Raw genomic sequence first — 17,022 nt, 5'->3', positions numbered from 1 at the left:
TAAGAGCTGAGAACCTATTTCAAGGTTTGTCATTAGATTACCCTTTGGGAGAATGAAAGTCCATTTATTTCTTGGTGGCACTGGGCCTTGAACGTGTATTTTAGTGACAGTAACGTCGAAATCCCTAGGTACTTAGTGTAAAGATCTAATCCAGAGGTTTTGGAAAAGTGCCTCTTGTATTTATCTCTAACATAAAATCCTCTTATGGGGTTTTAAAAGGCTCTTGCATGTTTGCAGAGCGGGAGTGTGATGTTAGCTTGAGGATGTGTGGTCAGACTCCCGTTCAGTGCTCTAACCAGTGAGAAGTGACTTGGGAGGAGTGGACACAGAGTTTAGATTAGGCTGTTCAGTATTCCCTTAATATCCTGGGGAAAGATACAAATGATTGAGGAAATCCAGTTGGGAAGTAGATGCCTTTAATGTTTCTATCTTCTTTCCCATACTTGAGGGCTTTTACTTTCTGTTGAGGCTGAGCTGACTGCTAGGGGTATTGTCCTCTGCCCTCAGCGTTACCTGCTGGGATGCAGATTTTCTTATGAGTAGTATGCTAGATTCCAAGTGTAGCTAAAATAACCTTCTTTAAAAATCAAATAGGAAAGGCAGAGGTGGACAAGGGACAGAATAAAGGAAGGAGCTGCAGGCTGTCTAATGTGATCAGCATGTGAAATTGAATGCAACAAGAGCCTTTGGACAGTCCCTGGCTATAATTGTGTTGGCAACAGGAAGAAAGTTCAAACAATTTGTGTGCTTGGTAGGGTGTATCTGGTGAGAGAGAACTCCCGTGTGCTAAGCAAACTGTACTGGAGTGGGAAAGAAAGGAAAATTAACATAAGTCGGAAAGAAAGAGCTGTGGAATTGCTGTACTGCCTCTTGTCCTGGTAGCCCTGTGCTACCTGCTGCAGACACGGCTCTGCTTCCTCACTAGTAGAAGACAGTAGGTTTTCTGTCATTTACCACCTAGAAGACTTCACATCCTCTTAAGGAGAAGACAGGAATCAAATAAAAACAAGAAGACCCTGGGCAAAGGAGATACTGTGTCTGTCTTTATTATCAGAATGACTTTGCAGTATCTGCTGTTGATCTGTGGGCTTCCTAGGTGGTATATGCTCCAGACACCACGTGCTCCCAGTGAATTTGACCCAAGTGGTGCAGTCTGGGTTTGTTTGGAGGCCTCCTATTGCTGTTTACGTGGTGACCCCTGTAATGCTTAAATGTGTGTGCTGTTCTCCAAATCTGTGTTGGTGTGAAAGATGGGTCACAGAATGATATCTGGTAACATTCAGCAAATGGGCTCCTTTTTTTCTCCTCTGGAGCTCTGCTTTACTCTCTAGATGCAAGCATCAAAATAACCTCCTTTCCCGCTAGCTTCTCCAGTAGTCCCCAAGGGTATCCATACTGCTTATTTAGATGTTCTCAAGGAATCTGCATACACAGCTGGAGAGTTCCCAAGCGTCTCTCTCTGGGGGACCATCGTTTCTGCTATTTTTAGTGTCTTTTCTTTGGGCCTTCCTTTCTGTGAGAAACCTCCCTGACTGGCAAGAGGCTGAGCCGTACTTTTAAGCTTCCCGTGTAGCTTTGAGAAACGCTTTTGCTCCACTGCCAAGAAACCTGTAAGCAATGTGTGGGCATTTTCACCCAGCCTCCTGGTGGGCTGAGCTCTGCAGAGCAGCTGAAGAGACGACGTGGTGTAGCCTGGCATCGGTACCACACCGTGGAGGCGGTCGGTGTAGGGGCGTTGGCTGTGTGCTGCTTGCATGTGCTGCTTCTGGGGACTGCATCGGTGTCACTGATGAACGATAAGCTCTATCTGGCCACGAAGCTTGGTGGTTTATGGGCTGTCTACCAAAATATAATGCAGAGGATGTTATGGGGGAAATTTCAACATCTGCCTCGGGGAAAAAGAAAAAAAAAAGCTTTAATTTGTGAATCATATATTTGAAGAAGGAGGATAGACTGCAATTCAGGGAATTAGTGGAGTGTGATCCCTTTAGGATGGGACATGGAAGTAAGGCTGAAAGGCAGTCTAGGAATGGCAGTGGGCATGTTGCGTTAGCATGGGAAGTGGTTTGACCGCGTTGCTGGGGGGAGGGAGCTTAAACTTCTTAGACCGTTTGAGGTGGTATTAGATGGGATCTCTGATACTGGTGGAGAACTGGGATTTGGATACTTGCTTCCTATATGATGACCTGGGAGGCAGCTCTGGGTCCAGCTGTGTTTGTCTGAAGGCTCCCCTGGGTGTTCTCGGCTTTCCTCCAAGGTCCGGCCCCAGCTCTGCAGAAGCTGGGAACGCTCCCGGATTTTTCCCATTTTGTGCTCAGTGCAGGACTTCCTCTGGCATTCAAGCATGCTGCAACAGCTTCCTCTGCTGTATGCTTCCCCGGGGAACATCTGAAACGCTCTTTTTATATGTGAGGAACTTCTTGGAACTACTTTGTTCTTGCATGGCTTGGAAAAGTTTGGTTTTTTTTAGCTGAACTTCTGCTGTCTTGATTGCTCTTGTTCAATCTTTCTCTTTCAAGGTCTGTTAACTATATGTTGCACTGAGAAATACTCTTGCTGTTTTTCTAAGAACTGTTCTGATATGACTGATGCTGTATAGATAAGACGTAGATGAGTGAAGCCACCGGAGAGAGCTGAGCAAAATGTGCCTGAAGTACTCGATAAAAACTTAACGAAATGTTGCAAGTAACGTAAAACCACAAACACATCCCCCTCCAAACAAAAACCAAACAAACAGAAACCCAACCAACAAGCATCAACAGAAGACAGCTGGTAGAAAAGGAGCCATGTTGAGTAAAAACCAGACGGTAACGCTGCAAGACAGTAATGCAGCATATGCGTCCATGTTTTAGTTCTGTTTATTGCAATAAAGGCTGGAATAAATTCCTGGCCAGAGAGACCTGTGCGAAAGAACTACTGAACTGTGAAATCCTACATCTGGCTTGGCTTTCCTCATACAGAAAGAGAAGACCTGAATGTTATAGCAGTCAGATTAATCATAGAGTCACAGAATGATTTGAGTTGGAAGGGACCTTAAAGATCATGTAGTTCAAACCCCCTGCCATGGGCAGGGACACCTCCCACTGGATTAAATTGCTCAAGGCTTCATCTAACCTGGCCTTGAACACCTCCAGGGATGGGGGCATCCACAATGTCTCTGGGCAGACTGTGCCAGTGCCCCACCACCCTGCGAGTGCAGAATTTCCTCCTAACCTCTAATCTAAATCTCCCTTCGTTTAGTTTAAAACCATTCCCCCTTGTCCTGCTATTTTCTGATTGAACAAAGAGTCACTCTCCAATTTGTAACTCTTTGTAATTTAAGTTAATTACATTGGTGACAAGAACCCTTAAATCATCACATGGGACTCTTTAGACTATCAGAAGTGATACATTTGCAAAGGTGGACAGAAGAGCTCTGTGAAGAGGCGAGCCAAGGCACAGAGACACAACCTCAGGTTACCTAGCAGTGGGCTGTGTTCCCTGTGCCTTAGCTCCAGTCACTGAGCTCTGCAGTGTCTCCCTCTTGAAAATTTCAGCCCGTACTGTGGGGAAGCATTGCCTCTAAATCAGCAGAGGGATGTGTTTTGGCTGGCCTTGAGGCAGGAGGTAGGAGCTGGAGTTTTGTGTCTCTGAGATGCTTGAGCATCTGTCAGGCCAGCTGTGTTCCAGCAGTGCCAGGGAAGGAGCAAAAGCAACCCAATAATAAAGCATTATGAAAGGGCTTGATTTCTCTTCTTAAGCTTTAACTTGGTATTTTATTTTCTACAGAACAAGGATGTTTCTTTGTGCGTGACCAGGGAATACAGATAAGGAGGAAAGAGCATCTATATCCTTGTATTTTTTGGTTCAAAACCAAAGTGCAGAGAGGTAGGACTTAATTGCAGCAGTCCTTGAGATCTGTTCCCTCTTCTGAGGATTTTGTTTTGAAAATAGTTATACTGTGGGGTTTTTGGTTATGTCTTACAGTCTCTCTGAGGCAATTGGAAGGAATGGCATTTCTTCTCTTGCATTTTTGTTAGACATCTAGGGCTACAATAGGTCCCATTTCAGCAGTCACCACTCTAACCTTATGTGCTTTTTCAGCTGGATATTTTGACTTTCCTGTGCATCGATTCCAGTGGCTACAGTGAATATATCAAAGGGCAAGTAGTATTTCAAAGGATGAGAATTTTTTACGTATCTTTTCTGAACACCTTTTTTTGCCAGCTGTGAAAGGAGCTTGGTTTTGAACAGCTTCTCAACCCTGTCTTGTTTCAGTTCAGGTTTGTTTACCCTGTGGGTGTTTGTAATGAGGAGCTAGAAAGACAGAAAGGAAGGTTTTGTTTGCTACCAGATATATTTTTGACAATTTCCTAAAACGTTTTGTTAGACAATTTGCTAATTCACATCCATTGAGTTGCTTAGAGCTGTTGGTAGGTACTGGGAAAATGGAGCTATAAAACAAACACTTTGAAGCTATTACATCTGTATAATGAGACAGTCTTCTCAAAAGAGATGGCTGAAAATATGAATTCTTTTATACTCTGCCTCTGTAAGGGTTACACTAAGTTGCCATTTACTTTTTGATGTGCCTGTTGATCCCAAGCAGAATCCACGTGGGTGGAGCGTGTGGGACTTGGCCTGTTCTGCCAGAACTGATGGTGTCTGCTGTGACTGGTAAATCACAGCACCAGCAGCAGCCCACCAGACCTTGATGCCTTTTGCTAGTCACTCTTAAGTCACGAAGCAAGCTTGCTGATAGCTTCATGGCTTTATCTTCCTTCTTCCCAAAAAATACTCTCCAGCTGCTTGCAGTGCTAGTAAATAGAGTTGCCCAGACACAGAGTTGTTAAGTTTCAGAGCAGGTTATGCAGGGACTGACACTACCTTTCCTACCATCGCCTTGTGAGCTCTTAAGTTGCCCAATTTTTAAAACGTTGGGCAATTTAGAAAGGTGTGTCATAGCTAGCTCTTGTCAAGAGAAGAAATTTTTCTTCATTCTGTGTGCCTTAGAGCTGTTGAGTTACACCATCATGGTCCAGCGTGAGTCTCAGCTGAACAGTGCAAGAAAATCAAGCTGGAAATGGTTCACCGTGAAGCATGGCTGGGGTGCTCGAGGACATTGTGGTCTCTGGGAAAGATAGGTTTGCCTTTTGGCGTGCTTCAGTCACTGCAGTCTGAGCTGCCTCCAGCTTTGAACAGGACCTGGGAAGTGTCCTGGTGGGGCTATTTTTGTTTTCCTGCCAGGCTGCAGAGAAGTCGCTTGTGCTATTGAGCTCCTGTAAAGGCTGTAGAAAATATGACCTAATATTTACAGCTAACCTAACCGCATATAGATTGAAAATATGAAGTGTGCTTAAGAGAGGCTTTCCAGCCAGACAGGACTAATAACTCTTTACAGTTCTGCCCAGTGGTAAATGATTTGAGTGCCTGTTCTGACAAGTCCCATGACAGAGATGAGTCATTCTTGGAGGATAAACAAATCTGCCCAGATATTAGATTCTGATATGCTCAAGAGAGCCAAAGGTCAGAAGAGAGATGGCGTGGCAGGATGAAAAAATATTCTCCAGTGATGAATATTCTTCACTGAAATATCAGCTTGGAGTTTCAGGGTTGTTCTTCTTACCTACCTTTTCCTAGCAAAGCCGCCTTAGACCTATTGTAGAGAGAAACTTCGGTAACCTGGGGCTTTGGGCTTTCCGTTTAGGTTTCTGTGCAGATGGAAGCAGAACAACGCTTAGCACAGAGATGTCTCCTATGTGCATGCCACTACTAGATCTGCCTTGGCCAAACTTCCAAATTAGTACTTTTTGGATAGGCTGAGTCAGAGGCGACAGCTGCTCCTGCTGAAAGGATGAAAAATGAATCAGCTGCAGAAGGCTTAGTAGTGAACGGAGAGGATGCCTACCAGGACAGAGCTTCGCAGTGACTTGGCTAGCTTGGGATCTTTCCATACATGCATAGGAGGACAGGGCTTCTTTCTGAACTCTAAAATTCTTGGTTCAGAACCCCTCTGAGGCTAGGACAACCTTTGAGCAGATTGTAGAGTATGAAGTGTCCAGTCCCAGTATGAACCACAGCAGAACTGGGGTTAGAAGGTAGGCACGAACTGGGCTGCTGGCTGAGGAGGAGCCGGGTGCTGTGTGTTGTAGGGTAGCTGTGACTTCCAGAGCTCCACCTGGCAGTGAAAGGGGAGCAAAGGAGTCCTGCAGCTGCCAGTGTTACCATCCAGGTGATGTGTGTCATCTGGGGCTCAAGGGGCCATGCTGGAGCCCACAAGGGGGATGTATGTGGGGAAATTGCCATAGCTTATAATGCTTTATTAACAAAAGGAACCTGTTTACTGTAGTGGACTGAAGGAAGGGAAGGGCGCTGTTTTGTAGTCACATGGAAATATGCAAGCAAATCATGCATCCTGTGGCACTGCTAAATTGCAGGTCTCTTGTCACCTGTTGTTAGATGAGTTTTGCTCTGCCCTATTCTGAAGGTATGTTCCCTTCAAAGGACTGTCCTCACCTAGAGTCAGTAAAGGGATTTATTTCAATCAGATCAGTCAGCGCAAGTCAGTCATCTCTGTCCTCCCAAAATCTGGTGCCCTAAGTCAGCATGCACACCTGGTAGCTGTGTTTTTTTTCTAGGTTATCTCCTCATTGTTTTGCTGAAGAGGTAGATGGTTTTTCAGAGCCGATAGTGTTTATCAGACCTTTATACTAAAAGAAACAAAAAACCACTGTTGGGGTATTGCTGTGCCCAAATTGAAAACTCACCTAGGAACAGCCAAAGAAACAGCAGGGTAAACATGCAGGTCACCCCTAAATTAAGACCAATTTTTAGGTTTGTAGGTTTCTGGAAAGCGGTGAGCAGAGACGAGATGAGAAATCAAAGCTGTGTGAAGAGCTAAGCTGAAGTTTAAAATTAGCACCAGTAATCGAGGACAGTGGATGTTACATGAGTTCAAATGCCGTGCTAATGCCTTTCCTACTAATCTGCCTCTATGCAGTAGGTCCTGCTAGTTCCTGCGTAGCTGCCTGTTCCTTTTTTGAAAATACATCAAACTATTTTGACAATTCTGTTCTCTTTTAAAATAATCTCTTTGTTGTTGCAATGCAAAACAAGATCTAGAATTGGGTGAGTTGCCAGTGAGAGGGCAGAAGGCCCCTGCTGAGTGTTAACTGCCCCTGCCCAGTGTGGTGAGCACTTTTGGGCTTGTTACATTTCTTAGGAATTTGAAACTGAAGCCAGCATCACTTTATTTGACTAAGAGAGTCCTCCTAACATCTGAAAGGGAGGAAACAAAAAATAAAAGGCTGGGTGCTGCCATTTGGGTGTGAGGGTTTGGGTTTCAAGAGCAGAATCCTGCACTCTGCAGATCATATAAAGTTGTTGTAGCACTTGGCAATTTCCTTCTTCTAACACATGGCAGTGATGGCAGGGTGGCTGGAAGAAGGCATGGGGAGGCCAGAAGCAGCCTGGGAAAATAAAATGAAATAGATGCCCCTTGGAAATCTCCGTTGTGCCCATGGGGGAGAGCAGGTTTCTGTGTTACACTGACTGTCCTGGAGCCACTGTACTGCTCACCCCACTGCAGCCCAGGTGCAAGCTGTTTTAAACTGTCCCAGCAGTGCTGGGTGCTGTGAGGTGCTGCTCTGGGGCTGTGCTGGACCAGGGCAGGCATCTCTAATGGCGATTATAATTTTTGTAAAACAATAAGATTGCTTTATCATAAGATCTTTAAAGCTCTTCTGCAGTTTTCCCTGTTTGTTTTCCTCCTCCTAAATAGTGTTTCCAGAGATGGGTTTTTCAATCTCAGCTTTGTTTAAAAGCATCAGGTTTTTATTCTACAGTTAGGAGTTATCCTGAGGTCCGAAATACCCAGTCCAGATGAGAGCCCTGCTGTTGTGGTGGGCTCTGGGCAAGCATAACACGAAGCCAGCTCTGAACAACTTGGCAGTGTTTGTCTTGGAGCCCGTCAGGCTGAGTCATACGGGAACGTGTCTGAGGGGAGCTCATTACAGGTGGGCCTATTATGGGGGAAACAATGCCATTTTCACAGCAAGCAGTACGCTTCCAGAGAGGCAGATGCAGTCTGGTGTGCTGCTGGAGTGCAGGTGGGCTTTGGTTGCTGCTTTTCACTGCAGACATCTTCCCTTTGCATATCTGGCTCTTCTGGTAGCCCTGGGTCTTGTCTTGTTTTTCCCTGCGCAGCGTGGGGTCAGTGAAGTCAGTACCTCTGCTTTGGAGGGGGAATGGAATTTGAAAAAGAGAAAATAGCTCGTTTTTTCTACTAGAATTTTAACGAGGGATTTGTATAACCGAGCAGTGCTTTCTGAGGTGCAAACATTAAAAATAACACAAAACGCTGCACTTTATGTTGAGACAGTCTGTAGCACTCTGGGAGCACCAGTGGCAGCTTCACGTAGCCCAAACATTTTGACTCTTGGAGAACATAAATAGAATTTGCATTTAAGAGCAAAATTTGATGCCAATGGTGCTCTTTTTAGGAGAGAGATAAGCCACTGGAAAAAAAAATATCGTATTTATAATGGAAAGGAAGACAAGACCCATAATTAATGTGGCACTAGCAGGCTTCCTCCATGGTTGACTAATCACAGCTGAGTGTTAATAAGCACAGAGTTTTTTTAAATACTGTTGTAACATGTTAATTAAGATAATTCGGCTCCATGTGTCTCTTGAGTTACCAGATGTCGACTGCATTGGTGGAAGGCTGCAATTAGTCTTTTCTTTCTTCCTTTTTTCTCCCCCTGCCCTAAAAAAAAAAAAAAAAAAGTGTGGTGGGGGGAGGCAGGGTGTTGGGGGAGAAAGGCAGCTTTGGCATGTATGGGATGGCTGCGTGAGGGGTGCCTGTTACTGTACACAGCGAAAGTGCTTGTCTAATATGTCTAATTATATAAATGCACAGCTATATGATTATATATACAAATCTCTTTGCTTTGGTTTCTTCTCATTTACACGCATTACAACATGAAGAAAAATAAGCCTCCTCTTCAGAATGTGCCCTTGCGAGGGAGACTGTAATTTCCCAGTGAAGGTTCCCGTCCCCCTCGGTTTGATATTCTGCCTCTGACTTGAGGCTAAGCAGCATCTGGAGCCAGCAAAGACAGAGAGCTTATTTTTCAGTGGACTTTGGCCTCTGCTCAATACGCCGAGCCCAAAAGAGGGTTATGTTTTGCAGTGTGTTTTTAGGAAGGCTTAAAATATTTTAGGGGCAGGGTCGACTAGAAGTGTGCGCGCTCACAATAGAGGCCTTTTATTGACTTCTGCCTCCTGTAAGTAAAATATAGAGGCTCTTTAGCCTCAGCTGTTGTGACTGGGCTCCGGCAGCAGCTGCTGTCTCGGGCTTGTCCCTCTGGGAAATGACCCATCTGCTCCTGTGCTAGAGAAAGCCAGCGTGCTGGAGAGAAGGTTCAAAATCTCTTGTCCTGCTTCCAGTCCTCATCTCCACCCCAAAAATTACAGATGGAGAAAACGTGGGCAGCTGGTAATCGGTCTTTTAGTGTGAATGCTGTCTCCAGCTAGAAATGCAGAGGTCTCGCCTACTTCCAGCTGGCAGAGGCTAGCTTCAGTCTGGGTCCCTCTTCAGGTGGTGTATCTGCAGGTTTTTTTACTCTAATTGTTTAGTTAAAATGTTAGCATGCTTGCGGGCAGTAAGGAGAAAATAAGTAACACAAAAATTTTGAGCTACCTGAAAGGGCAGCAGAGCACGCTCTGCCTCTACCTGGAAGACCCCCTGTTTGTTAGGGAGGGGACTTTCTCGTGACTGCAGGAGACATTTGCATGTTGGAAGATAATTTTACATGGGCTAAAACACATCCCCCAATTGCTGGGAAAGGGTAACATCTCAAATACAATTCCCAGGGTGAAACCACAGAGCAGGTCGCTGCTGTGCTTCTCAGACAGACAGACAAGAGAAACCCCGATCTAAAGCATGAGGCTCTTCATCATGGACCTGCAGTCTCAATGACATTATCCATGGAATAGCTGATGTGCCGTTCCCTAGCCTGATATTCGTATTAATCCAAATGCTTGGACTAGGGAGAGCAGTGCAGGAGCAGAGGGGGAAGCAGCTGTGCTGAAAGCTTTTTCGTGCATCCAGGCAAACATCGCTGGTTGGAAACCCAAAGGTATTTAGCACTCAGAAATGGAGCTGTGCTCTGACAAGCTGGAGTGTGTGGGTGGAGGTACTGCTTTGGTATCTACCATCTTGTGCTTTTCCTAAAGCACATCCCCTCATCACTGCTTTCTCAACAGGAAGGAAGGTGTGGGTGAGGGAAGAGGCAGCAGCGTGATCAAAGCCTGTCTGGGTGCTTTTTCTCTGCAGGCCAGCTGCCTGGGATATGGTTTTGCTTTGGCAAAATACAATGTTTATTTGATGTTGCTAGTCTAAAAAGGGTATGAAATGATACAGGCCTGCTTCTTACTAAAATCCAACTGCTTCAGAGGCAGGGATTTCTGAAAGGGGCTTCTGCTGTTTATATGTGTGCAGGGGAAGAGAAAAACAAGGACACTGTCTGGATTTTGCACAGAAAGCAAAGCTGTCTGGTCCTTCTGCCCAGCCCTCCCATCATCTCCCTCTGCAGAAGACTCTCAGAACAAATACCAGTCCAGGTGTGTGTGTGCCTGAAGGTCCTGGTTTAAAAGGAAAAATCCTCCCCCAAAGAGGAGCTCACGAAATTGTTTTGTTCTGCAGCCACCGCCTCACGCTGCAGCAATGCTGGCTGTGCCTTGCTGCCCCTGAGGGTGCTGCAGTAGGCTTTTGGGAGAGGGGCCTGGTAGCTGTCAGTGTGCTCTTCGAATCAAATAGGTGGTGCTGGTTTTATTCCCTATTTTCTACTCAAGGTGGTAAACCACTCATAGCCCAGGCTCTTTAGGATATAGGTTAAGTCTTCATGAGAAAAGGAGCAAACTTGGACTTTTTTCAAGTTTTTCTATTGGTGTATAATGAGTTTTAAGTCCATTGAGTGTTAAATAGTGATCTGTCCTCTAGTGAATGCAGGAAGATTTGGAACAACCACTTCCAAGGGGAAAACAAACAAACAAAAAACCCTAAGTTTAAAAACCACGCAGACTTTGTCTTGCATGAGAACTCGCACAGGGTGTTCTGCTCTGTACAGGCTGAAGCACCATGGCCTGTCTGCAGGCCCTGGGAGGCTGATGTGCTGCTGCCTTTGTTGTTGCTCAGGAAGCTGCTAAGAGAGCTGGGCAAATCTGGCTGGTTCCCCTGCTGCTCACTAAGGACAGCAGTGACACTATTACCTGGTCGGGTCACATTCATGCTTCTCTGAGTACCAGTGACAACGGCTGGGAGGATGCCCAATAAATTAAGATACCCAGGAACTGGGCTAAGGGAGGGACAAATTGTTTCCTTATTGGCTTACTGAACAGCCAGGAGATTAGCGGAGAGGTCAGGTAGTGCCCTGCTGGCAATAATTGGAACTCTGAAAAGAGACAAAACAACCAACGTCTCTCTTTCTATTAGCAAACACATCTAGAGCCCTTGCTAGCAGAGGCCTTCAGTGACTTCCTGAGGCGAAACTAATGTTCAGCGCCACTCCTGAGCAGGATCCGTGGGCAGGAGGGAATCCTCTGCTAGAATTACCAGACCCTCCGCAAGCCAAAATCAGCATTACTGCTGGTCTCTGGCTTGCACTTCTGGACCTCCATCTGGCTGCCTGCATCAGGCTGTCACGCTTCTATCGTAAAAAAGCTTTCTGTAGATAGAAAAGATGAAAAAGGAAAGCTTGTGTTGAATATAAAAAGAAGTAGCTCAGGGGCGGGGGGGGGAGCTGATGCTGCAGGCCGATTCAGGGCACTAACTTGGGAGAAACAGTGAACTTAACCGTGTTATTTTTAGTATGGTGTTAATTAAACCTGAACCCTAGGTCTGAGATGCGGAAAATGGGCAGTCTCTGCAGAAGGCTTCAACTGTAGCTGATGTTTCTGACCTCACATTTAACTGTGGCAGGACCTAGTCTGAAGAGGAATAGAAAAGGAGGATTGCCCTCGAGAGTTCCTTAGAGACTGGGGCCTTTGAAGATCCTTGCCAGAAGTTAGTAATTGCTTTTGCAGTTCCCTCTGTCTTATTGAAGGGATGCAGACACGCATATTATCCAAGCTGAAAATCCGAGGCCTACATAGCAGGGACAAGTAATTGGAAGTTGTCCCTCTTTGTGTTTATTTTGGATGCCTTTCTTGATGTGTTGTGTTTCTATAGCTATTGGCAAGTCCGGCCTGAGAGAATCAAGATGGACAAATTTCAGAGAACCAGTTACTTGCAGAGAAGTGCTCCTTGCCACTGCAGAATCTGCTGTAGCAAAATTTGGAAGATCAGCAAAGGCAGAGACTGTGACCAGGAGGGAACCCGTCTCTGTGACAGGACATAGAGACAAAAAGATGTTTTAAGGGAAGACAGCCTTTCTTAAGCTGCTCAATGAAAATCCTACTGTAGAGCAGTCAAGATAGCACAGGAAAGTTAGCATAAGGCTTCTAATCCCAGCATAGAGCAAATCACATATCCTCTAGTACAGGGACAATTTTTAACTGGGTGCTTCTGTGTTCTCCCTCACAAAGATGTTTGCTCACCAGACTGGACACTTGGCTCCTGGTATGAATCAGTCATGACAGGTTTGACCTGACTATCCGGGGGAATATTCATCTTGTTAGGTCAAGAGGGTGGTTTTTGTTTGTAGGATGACTATGTAGGATAATTTGTACAAGTCTTATGAGGAGTAGCTAAGGGAGCTGGAGGTGTTCAGCTTGGAGAAGGCTCAGGGGAGACCTTGTTGTACTTTATAGCTACCCTAAAGGAGGTTGTAGCAAGGTGGATATCGGGCTCTTTTCCCAAACACCAAGTGATAAGATGAGGGGAAATGGCTTCAGGTTGTGCCAGGGAATGTTTAGTTTGGATATTAGGAGAAATTTTCATTACTGAAGGGGTTGTGCAGCATTGGAGTAGGCTGCCCAGGGCAGTGGTTGAGTCACCATCCCTGGAGGTCTTCAAGAAACGTGTAGAGGTAGAGCTCACTAGTGTGGTTTAGTGGTGGGCATTAGTACTAGGTTAAAGGTTGGACTAGATGATCTTAGGGGTCTTTTCCAACTTTAATGGTTCTGTGATGTTTTTCCTCTGAGTCTTGATAACATTAGGTAAGTGGAGTAAATCTTTGAAGATGAGGAAAGGGAAGAACAGAGGTTAGCATTTTCCAGTTCTGGTCTTCATTTAAAAGGCCTGGGGATGTTAACATATCCAAACAGGGCACATGCTGAGGGGATCCAGCTGAGGAGTTGTCTTGTAGCCCTGGCAGCCCAAGCAGCAGGGCTTCAGGTTGGTTATTGTCAAGGTGGTGGGTAACTGAAATATACGGACCCAAAGGCTGGGCAGCAATCTGCCAGCCACCTCTTTTAAGAGCACTACTAGCTTCCTCTTGGAGATTATTACAGAATTGGCCTGGTTTTCCCCCCAATTGCTTTCAATAAGCTTTAGCAGGCACTTGTGAGCTTCCTAGGACGCTGCTCTGAGGACTGTCAAACGTGCTAGAGCACTTGTGTGGTCAGTGAGGAGTTTACCTGAGGCCTAGTCTTGCTTCCTCTTCCAATTGCTGGGATTCGAGCTTGACTCAAATACCAGCAGCTTTAACTTGTCAAAACTACTCCTGTCCTAGCTTTAGTGACCTTTGTGCCTTGCTGTGGAGGAGTATAGGAAACTTACTGTACATTCAGTGCAAAACATCCCTTTGTTACACAATGTTTTCCCAATGTGTCCACCCACGTAAGGTGAACAATGCAACGGCTTTTTCTGCCATAGTTACAAACCTACAGTTACGTGCTCAAGCAGATGATTATGAGTATGTCTTGTTCTTTTTTTTTTTTCTTTTAAGAATGTATAAATTAAGGAGGATTTGGTTTTCATCTCTATGGGGTCAGACTACTCAGCAAAAAAGGTGAGTGGCTGAAATACAATTCAGGTGTTTGGTGCAGAAAGAGAGATGTAAGACCCCTGCTAGGGTCTGAGAGACTTGGTAAAAAAAGAAACAGAGTGCCAAAAAAAAAAACCCACAAGACTGTAGTGAGGTATCTGCCTTTGTTACCCTGGGACAGTGCTAAGTCTACACAAAGCTGGTTCGTACTCAGCTTTTATATATCTGTAGTAATTATCTGGTCAGATTTAAGTATATCTTAATTTTACATTGTGTGTGTAAATGGATAGTATTGTACTTGTTCCTTGCCACATCAATCTGATCATGTGTGGGCTTGGGAAGTCAGCTCATCTCTGAATCTCACTCTCAGAGATCAGGTGCATCCTCTGTGTTTTGAGTATGTAAACCTCTCAGTCTTGTCAAACAAAGTTATTTTCTTGCATCTGTGGTATTGTCTGTGACCATGGTTTGGTTTTGAGTAGCTTTGACATTGTTAGAAATGGTCTGTAGCTCTGCCTCGGAGGGTGCTGGTGCGGTGACACTGCCTGTGGCTACAACAACAAAAAAAAAAACACGGTTCCTTGCAGTTTTGTGCTGCGTATTGTCAAGTTGCTAACTGTTACTCACAGAACATAAAAGCATTTAACCCTCCTTTCAAGGAGGGTGGTATTCTTTTGTGTGACCTGGGCACAGAGAAATGGTGCTCACAGATGATTTGGTAGGAAAATGGGTGGAGGTGCATACTAGCTTAATATTTTTTCACTTTTCTATTAAAAACCTTGTCTTGCATTTCAGTGTACAATATATTAAACACCAAATATTTTGGAGCTGCAGTTCTAGAAACTCCAGTGCATAATTTTATTCTGCCAGTCAGTCTGGAAATGACAGTTTCTTTACCTCTGAACACAGTTCGCCATGCCCCAAATGTTTAGTCTTCTCATCAGTTACCTCCTTCCTGTTTTCCAGCAGCCTGTGCTGGCAGGGAACCAGCTCTCTCGGGAGATGTCATAAACTTCAGCACCTCTTGGAAACTGGGCCGTGGGGAGTAGCGCTCTGCCCTCTTTGCGCACAAGGCTGCAAAGTTCAAAACCATGGTTTCTCTGCATCCTCAGAGCGTGATGGATCAGGAAGCTGGGAATAACTGCAAGCCTGGGATGTCAGTAACCCCCTAGGAAATCGATAATTTATGTAACTTGGCTGTATTTCTCTTCGCTGCCTGGCATGTATGTTTGCTTTAAGATGTCTCATAAGCTCTGGGGTACTTCCAAGAACATGTGTTTCAGGGAGGAAGGCAATGAAACTCCTGCATGTTTCTTAGTGTTTCAAATACAAGTGTATACCTTTGAGAATCTAGGCTGATGCTGTTGAGAAGGTGGTGTATGTGGTTATAATACCTGTTCCTAACAAAATGTCAAAAAATCGTTAAGAGGATCTTTTATAACCTTTTGGGAAGCTTCAATATATCCACCATGTGCCACCCACCTTTGAATACTTGCAAGGAGTAAATCTGTCTGCCCTGGCTTTGCTGTGTCCTTTGAAATCTGCCCAGCCTTAATTGGGCTGAAAAATCCTCTCCATTGTTTAGTTCATGTGCCTCAGAAAGTGTCGGACAGTGTGCCAAAGTAATACCCAAACAGTAACGCTAGCCTGGGGCTGGGCCACACAGCAGCATGCAAACATCACTGAAGGTTAAAAGCAAGCAGCCTGCTTGGGAAGCGTGAGCTGGCAGGAGAGCTGGAGCAGGCTGCCTGCTCCCCAGCCCTGTGCTGAGCCCTCACAGCACAGCCGTGCTCTGAACTGCTCCTCTGCCCGTCTGCCCGCACCCTCCAGCTGCAGAGCAGAGCCAGGGTAAGCCTGCTCTTCTGTCACAGGGGAGGTGTAAACTACTTGTGATGTTCTCGGGTGCTGTGGTGTCAACCTAAGGGAGAAGAGGGAGGAAAAGGAGGTGACTAATTCTGCAAGCTCTTCTTTTAAGAGGAGGACAAGTCAGGAATCAGCTGCTGGAATCAGCTAAAGCTCTGGTTTAGGGGCCTTGTGCAGCACGTTGTTCCCAGTGTGACTCTGTGGCGCCCAAAGGGCTGCGTCTGCTGCAGAAAAGCCCTGTTAGCCACATCTCCGTATCTCTTCCCCTGACTAACAAAGGCCTTAAAAGCAGCATTGGGGCCAGCCTGCTTGTGCTCCTCCGGAAACGGGAAGCTCGTGTGCAAGTGTGGGAAAATTCCTGCTGGAGCAAGGCGGCGTGTGGGAGGCTGGGCCGGCTGCTGAGCGGTTCCAGATGCCTCCTGTGGCCTAAAGGTGCCCAGGGAAGCTGTCCCTGGCTTGTGGTAACAGGAGGGTTTCCCAAAGCTCGCTGCCATTGCCCAGGGAGGTGCTTGTTAAATGGCTGAGGGTATTTCTGGTGCTCAGACGGGTCCCTGCCATTTAGCAGGGAACATCTCTGTCTTGTAGAAGCAGCAGGGCGTTTCTGTGTGCCAAAATGTGTAATGAGGCTGCGGCTGCAGCTGATCTGAAGTGTTGGACAGGCTGTAAGTTTTAGCCTCATAAGGTAAAGTGTTAAAACCTGGGTTACAAAATTGGAAATGATTGCAGAAAGAAAAAAAAACGCAGAAGAGGCAACAGTTAACACTCGTGAGGGACAGGACAGTGGCTTCTCTGAACCTTATTTAAGGATAAATCTCCTCAAGAACAAAGTCTTATTGAAAGGCTACTGCTTAGACCCCTGTTAACCTTTTCTCTCAAGAAGTAAATTGAATTGCAGTTACAAAGCTGGCAGAACTCATGCCAGAGGCTTATTGGCTTCACTCAGCCCTTCATCCTGGGGTTTGCTGGCATTTACAAGGCGCTACCAATGATGCATTCACACATGTGATTAGGTTCAAGGGTCACTCGCACTGCGACAGGATAGCAAATTTTTCCATAGTGAGCAAGTCTCAAGTTTTCTTACTCTTCGTAGGTCCTGCACCAAATCCAGTTAACTGAAGTTTGCCCAGTTGGGTTTCTCACCTGCAGGCAGAGCCTGCGAGTGTGTGCTCCAGGGATTAAGGCAGGCCTGGATAAACCATACTGTGGTAGAACAGGGAGGGTGGGTTGCTTGGTTTTCCATGCCCCAAAA

The 17,022-nt window shown here is 45.7% G+C and overlaps 1 protein-coding gene across 6 annotated transcripts in view; it reads left to right on the top strand.

Annotated features, from left to right (window-relative positions):
• Positions 1-17,022, top strand: part of SUSD6 (sushi domain containing 6) — an 86,658-nt gene that overhangs the window by 58,622 nt on the left and 11,014 nt on the right. The gene's annotated exons all lie outside the window — the stretch shown is intronic.

The sequence above is a fragment of the Aythya fuligula genome, chromosome 5 (assembly GCF_009819795.1).
Source record: "Aythya fuligula isolate bAytFul2 chromosome 5, bAytFul2.pri, whole genome shotgun sequence".
Classification (NCBI taxonomy): Eukaryota; Metazoa; Chordata; class Aves; order Anseriformes; family Anatidae; genus Aythya; species Aythya fuligula.
This window is presented reverse-complemented; position numbering and strand designations above follow the sequence as displayed.